At 68.2% G+C, this 6,000-nt stretch overlaps 1 protein-coding gene across 1 annotated transcript in view; it reads right to left on the bottom strand.

Annotated features, from left to right (window-relative positions):
• Window positions 1-1,122, bottom strand: part of PRRT4 (proline rich transmembrane protein 4) — a 29,466-nt gene extending 28,344 nt beyond the window's left edge. The window contains exon 1 of the mRNA XM_084633471.1: window positions 990-1,122. The gene's annotated coding sequence lies outside the window, so the exon portion shown is untranslated. The remainder of the gene's footprint in view (window positions 1-989) is intronic.
• Window positions 1,123-6,000: the final 4,878 nt, after the last annotated feature.

The following is a 6,000-nucleotide window of genomic DNA, read 5'->3' on the forward strand; positions in this document are numbered from 1 at the left end:
CACACACACACACCGTAAACCCCCCCACAGCGCACCCCCGTGACACCCCCACCTCAGCGTAACACCCCCCAGTCACACCCGCCCCATAACACACACACGCGGAGCGCACCCCCATAACTCACACACCTCAGCGTAACACCCCCAGTCACAAAGCGGTAGTGACACCACACAGCATCACACCCACCCCGTGTCACACACTTATACACAGAGAGCATCACGTTACCCCTCCCCCCACACCCCGTGTCACTCCCCCCCCCCCAGTCACACGCTTTCCCGAGGCGTGTGGACAGCGGCGCCCGGCCAGCCCTTTCCCGGCTCCCCTCCCCTGCGTCACGCCAGGGGGACCCCAGGGCTGGAGCGAACCCGGAGCCCGCTCAGCCCAGCGCTGCCGTGGGCGAGCTCCAAAACCACGGGAGGGGGCAGTGACCCTGAGCGCCCAGACCCACATCCCTCGGCAAAGGGGCAGGCCTGGCCCCCACCCCGGGATGGGGGTCAGGTCAGGGCTCTGAGTCCATCCAAGGCTCCGGGCTGGCTCTGTGCAGAAGGTCCCCAGCCGTGTGTGAGCGCGCGTGGTTGTGAGCATGGCTGTGTGTGTGCGCGCCTGGCCTCGTGTGTCGGCGGCGGTGTGTGACACTGAGCGTGAGCGTGGCTGGGGGGTGGTTTTCTCGCCCCCCCCCCGCGGCTGCTGTCCCTCGAGCCTCTCTTAGTATCGCCTGCACACACCGGCTCACTCACGCGTTTGCTTGTGCACTCACACACACACTTGTGCACGCACACTCGCGTGCCCATTCACGCTCACACACGCCCCCCCCTTTGCAATGACTGTCTTGAACGTGCAGGAAATACCAAGAACGGGCTGTGGGTTCCCCCGGCCCCCGCCCCCGCCGCCCCCTTTCCCCGAAGGTGCGGGGGAGGAATCGCCCTCCCGGCCTGGGGGGGTCACGCGATCGCCCCCCCCCGCGCGGAGCCCGGTCCCAGCGCGCGCTCACCGTGTGCCGGGCCCCGGCAGGGACCCTCCGCCCGCAGCGACCCCGGCCTGTGCCGGCGCGGAGCAGCCCAGCCTCCGCCCCCCGCGCCGCCGCCGCCGCTCGCTCCCCGCCGCTGCCGGCGACTGGCCGCCGAGCGCCCCGGCCCCGCGCCGCCGCCTCGGCTCAGCCCGCGCCCCGCCCCGCCCCGCGCAGCCCCCGGGCCGGGCACGCACCCCCCCCAGCCCTGCCCGCCCCCACCCCCCCGGGCCCGGGCACGCACCCCCCGTGCAGACCCCGCGCAGCCCTGCCCGCCCCCACCCCCCGAGCCCGGGCACGCACCCCCCCCCAGCCCTGCCCGCCCCCACCCCCCCCAGCCCTGCCCGCCCCCACCCCCCCGGGCCCGGGCACGCACCCCCCGTGCAGACCCCGCGCAGCCCTGCCCGCCCCCACCCCCTGAGCCCGGGCACGCACCCCCCCCCAGCCCTGCCCGCCCCCACCCCCCCGGGCCCGGGCACGCACCCCCCGCGCAGCCCTGCCCGCCCCCACCCCCCCCAGCCCTGCCCGCCCCCACCCCCCCGGGCCCGGGCACGCACCCCCCCCCCAGCCCTGCCCGCCCCCACCCCCCCGAGCCCGGGCCCGCACCCCCCGCGCAGCCCTGCCCGCCCCCACCCCCCCCAGCCCGGGCACGCACCCCCCGCCCAGCCCTGCCCGCCCCCACCCCCCCGAGCCCGGGCACGCCCCCCCCGCGCAGCCCTGCCCGCCACCACCCCGAGCCCGCACCCCCCGCGCAGCCCTGCCCGCCCCCACCCCCCCGGGCCCGGGCACGCACCCCCCGTGCAGACCCCGCGCAGCCCTGCCCGTCCCCACCCCCCGAGCCCGGGCACGCACCCCCCCCAGCCCTGCCCGCCCCCCCTGAGCCCGGGCACGCACCCCCCGCGCAGCCCTGCCCCCCCCCGAGCCCGGACACGCACCCCCCACCCAGCCCTGCCCACCCCCACCCCCCGACCCCGGGCACGCACCCCCTGCGCAGCCCTGCCCACCCCCACCCCCCGACACGCACCCCCCACCCAGCCCTGCCCACCCCCTGACCCCCGGCACGCACCCCCCGCCCAGCCCTGCGCACCCCCAGCCCTGTGCACACACACCCCGACCCCAGGCGCACACACTCCTCACAGCCCTGTGCACACACACTGCACAACCCACTCTGCCCTGCCCAGGACACACACACTGCACACATCTCCAAGCATGCACCACATACAGCCCTGTGCACACTGCATACCCTGCCCCTCACAGAGCCTGCACACCGCATATCCTTACCCTTAAACCACGCACACCCACTACACCCCACACCCGGCCCTGCACACCCTCCACACGTGTGCACACACATTCCACCCTGTGGCTCTCCCATGTGCACAGCCTATCCCCACGCACACCCTGCACACACACGCCTACACCCCACCCCCACCCACCGCAACCCCCACCCTTTGCACACGCACACCTTGCCCCCCACCCACTACACACACTGCTCCCTGTCCCACACACTGCCCTGCACACACACACACACACTGCCCGCTGTCGCACACACCCTGCACACACGCCTACACCACACCCACACCCACCGCAACCCCCACCCTTTGCACACGCACACCTTGCCCCCCACCCACTACACACACTGCTCCCTGTCCCACACACTGCCCTGCACACACTCTGCCCTGTGCACACCCCCCACCTCACACTCTTTTCCTACTGCACACCGCACACGTACGCACACCTGCACACACACACAAGCACACCCCCTCCTCCCGGGTGCCCCACACCCTTCCTACTAGAGTACCCCAAGGGTGCGTGGGGAGGGCTGGGCTGCGAGGGGTTAACCCAGCTCCCTGCTTATCTCGCAGGGAACTGGCCTCTGTTTAGTGCAGCGGCAGCCGGGAGGGATTTTTACCTGCTCATGGCAAAGGAATCCCTGGCCTGGTGGGAGGGGACCGAGCCCGCGCCTGGATCACACTCACGGGCCCCTGGCAGACTGGCTGCTCAGCCACAACCACCAGCGGGTGTCTCCATGGGCCCTGGATGGAGAGAGTTAACCCAGGGCATCCCCACCTGCTAGCCAGGCCTCTCCTCCAGCCAGGGGCCAGGCTAGTCAGCCGACCCGGGGCCCAAGCAGGCAGGAGCGGACCCGCACCAAGGACGGGCTCTTTTCCCTGGCCCCGTGTGTGCCGGGCTCCCTCCCACTGCATGCAGCTCTGGCTGGGGCATGGCACGGCACAGTGTGAGTAGGAAACCGCCAGGGCACATGGACAGGCAGCAGGAGCTGGAAGTGGGCTAGGATGCCAGGGGATTCACAGAGACGCCTGCAGATCGTGCCAGGAGATCATTCATGGCCACCAGGGTAAGGACCAAGCCTGTCCATCCCATCCGAGCTGGGGCACTGGCGTCAGAGGGGAGAGCGCCCCCTCCTGAGCCCCCCAGCTGGCTCTCTGCAGCACTGCGCCCCTCGTGCCACGCTGGGGCATTGGGCTCTGCTCTGACTCGCCCCCCACACTCTGTTCTGTGCAGCGCAAGCAGCCAGCGCGGCCGTGCAGGGGACGCAGACCCCAGGATGAGAATTTCTGGGGTGCAGAGAGATTTTATATTTGACACCAGTGAACCTGGGATGCCTTTTTTCTGCTGTGCGCCACTCCTCTAACTGGACCAGGACCTTGCCCAGGCACTGGGCGGCAGCCCGTTGGTTCACAGAGCAAGGCGATGCACCGTGCTCTCTCTTGGGAACTTTACTTCAGTTCTTGCTTGTGTTTCCTGACTCTAGCCCAAAGGCTGTCAGAGGCTGAAAGTCCTTGTGGCTGGAAACAGCTGGGCCAGGACCCTGGAGTCCCGTGGACTCAGGACACAGCGTGGCTTGAGGGGGCGGAGAGTTCAGGCACCAGACCCAAGCAGTGCTGTGTTTGTGCGGAAGGGCTCCCCAGAGGGCCCCCGGACACGCTCCTGAGGCCACTGGGGCTCAAGACACGCTGGGGGGGAGCGCAGGGAGCGGCTAGGGGCAGAGGGAAATGCAACCGGGGGGTTGACGGCTGCTCCCAGCCAATGCCAGCCGAGGGCCACAGGCAGCAATGGCCAGATGCTGCTTCGCTTCGGGCCTGCTGCCAGGCCGGAGCCACAGCCCCCACCAGAGGCTGAGCGGGGCTAGCGGGGGCTAAATCAGCTCCCCCAAGGGGCCACGGCAGCAGGGTCCCTGGGGATCCGCCCAAGAGCCACAACCACGTCAGCATGGGGGGCAGGCGCCCCCGAGGGCTGGAGAGGCAGAGGAGGGCCGGGAACACGGGCCCAGCACCTCGGCCCCTGCCGGCTGAGGGGTAGAGGCAGCCTGGGAGCACCAAAGTTCCACTCACCCTGACGCCCCTTCTCTCCTCGCTGCACCCCGAGCGGGGAGGGGCCACGGGGGAAAGGCACTGGGCTTAGTGCAGCCGCTCGGCCACGGCTCTGCGAGGGGAGCCCAGTGTCCCCAGCGCATTCCAGGAGGTCTGCACTGGTGGAACAGACCCTTCGCCTGGGGGCCGGATGCCTCGCTCGGCCCAGTGTAAATCAGAAGTAACCCCACGGAGCTGGACGCCTCACTCGGCCCAGTGTAAATCTGGAGTAACCCCACGGAGCCAGACGCCTCGCTCGGCCCTGGCCTAAATAGGGAGTAACCCCAAGGAGCTGGATGCCTCGCTCGGCCCAGTGTAAATCTGGAGTAACCCCACGGAGCCAGACGCCTCGCTCGGCCCTGGCCTAAATAGGGAGTAACCCCACGGAGCTGGACGCCTCACTCGGCCCAGTGTAAATCTGGAGTAACCCCACGGAGCCAGACGCCTCGCTCGGCCCTGGCCTAAATAGGGAGTAACCCCAAGGAGCTGGATGCCTCGCTCGGCCCAGTGTAAATCTGGAGTAACCCCACGGAGCCAGACGCCTTGCTCAGCCCTGGCCTAAATTGGGAGTAACCCCACGGAGCCGGACGCCACGCTCGGTCCCGGAATAAATCGGGAGTAACCCCATGGAGCCGGACTCCTTGCTCAGCTCCGGCGTAAATGGGGAGTAACCCCATGGAGCCGGACGCCTCACTCAGCCCTGGCCTAAATCAGGTGTAACCCTACGGAGCCAGATGCCTTGCTCAGCCCCGGTGTAAATCGGGAGTAATCCCATGGGGCCCAGCTCCTCTCACTCACCCTGGTGTAAACTGGGAGTAACTCCAAGGGACTGGATCCTCTCACTCACCCTGGTGTAAATCGGGTGTAACCCCACATGGCCAGCTCCTCTCACTTGCCCCGGTGTAAATTGGGATTGACATGCAGGGGGCGGGGGACGCCATGTCCGTGAGGCATGGGACTGACGTGATCCTGTGGCAATGGACACAAAACCACACAGCAGTTTAGGACAGGAAAAGGCAGAACCAGTTTAGCTTTATATCAGTTTTAAAACTGTTGTAGCAAACCCCTGTGTAGACACCCTGAATTCGATTCAGACTTGCCCTGCGTGGCTTCAGGTGTTGAACCACACGTGTCCGCACTGGGCTCGGCACCGTTAACCCCACTGGTTTGAAGTCCCCCGTGTAGTGAAGCTGACGCCGAGCTTCAGAGACACGAGGCCAGGGCACCCCCTCCCACCCGCGGACAGGAGGGCAGAGTGCAGTCCGGGGTCCATGCCCACCGGGTCGGTGGTAGTGAGAACCTAGGTTGGGGAGGGGGAGGTATGCAGACTCAGGCCCCAGCTGCTGGGTGGGGGCAAACAGGCCCCCAGGGATCTGGAGGAGACAAGTGCTGTCATGGGCAGGACTGGGTGCTGTTCCCCTGGGCTGTTGCCAGGTCACACATGCACCCCCACCCTGGCAGCTCGGACTGCACAGGGCCTGGGCCTGAATTCTGAGCCCTGGCAGAGGTCCAGATGGGGCGGGGGTGCAGGGGGTGCTTCTCAAGAGAATCGTAGGACTGGAAAGGCCCTTGAGAGGTCACCTAGCCCAGTCCCCTGCACTCCTGGCAGGACTAAGTATTAGCTA

Source organism: Lepidochelys olivacea (assembly GCF_965140295.1).
Source record: "Lepidochelys olivacea isolate rLepOli2 genome assembly, chromosome: 1".
In the NCBI taxonomy this organism is placed as follows: Eukaryota; Metazoa; Chordata; order Testudines; family Cheloniidae; genus Lepidochelys; species Lepidochelys olivacea.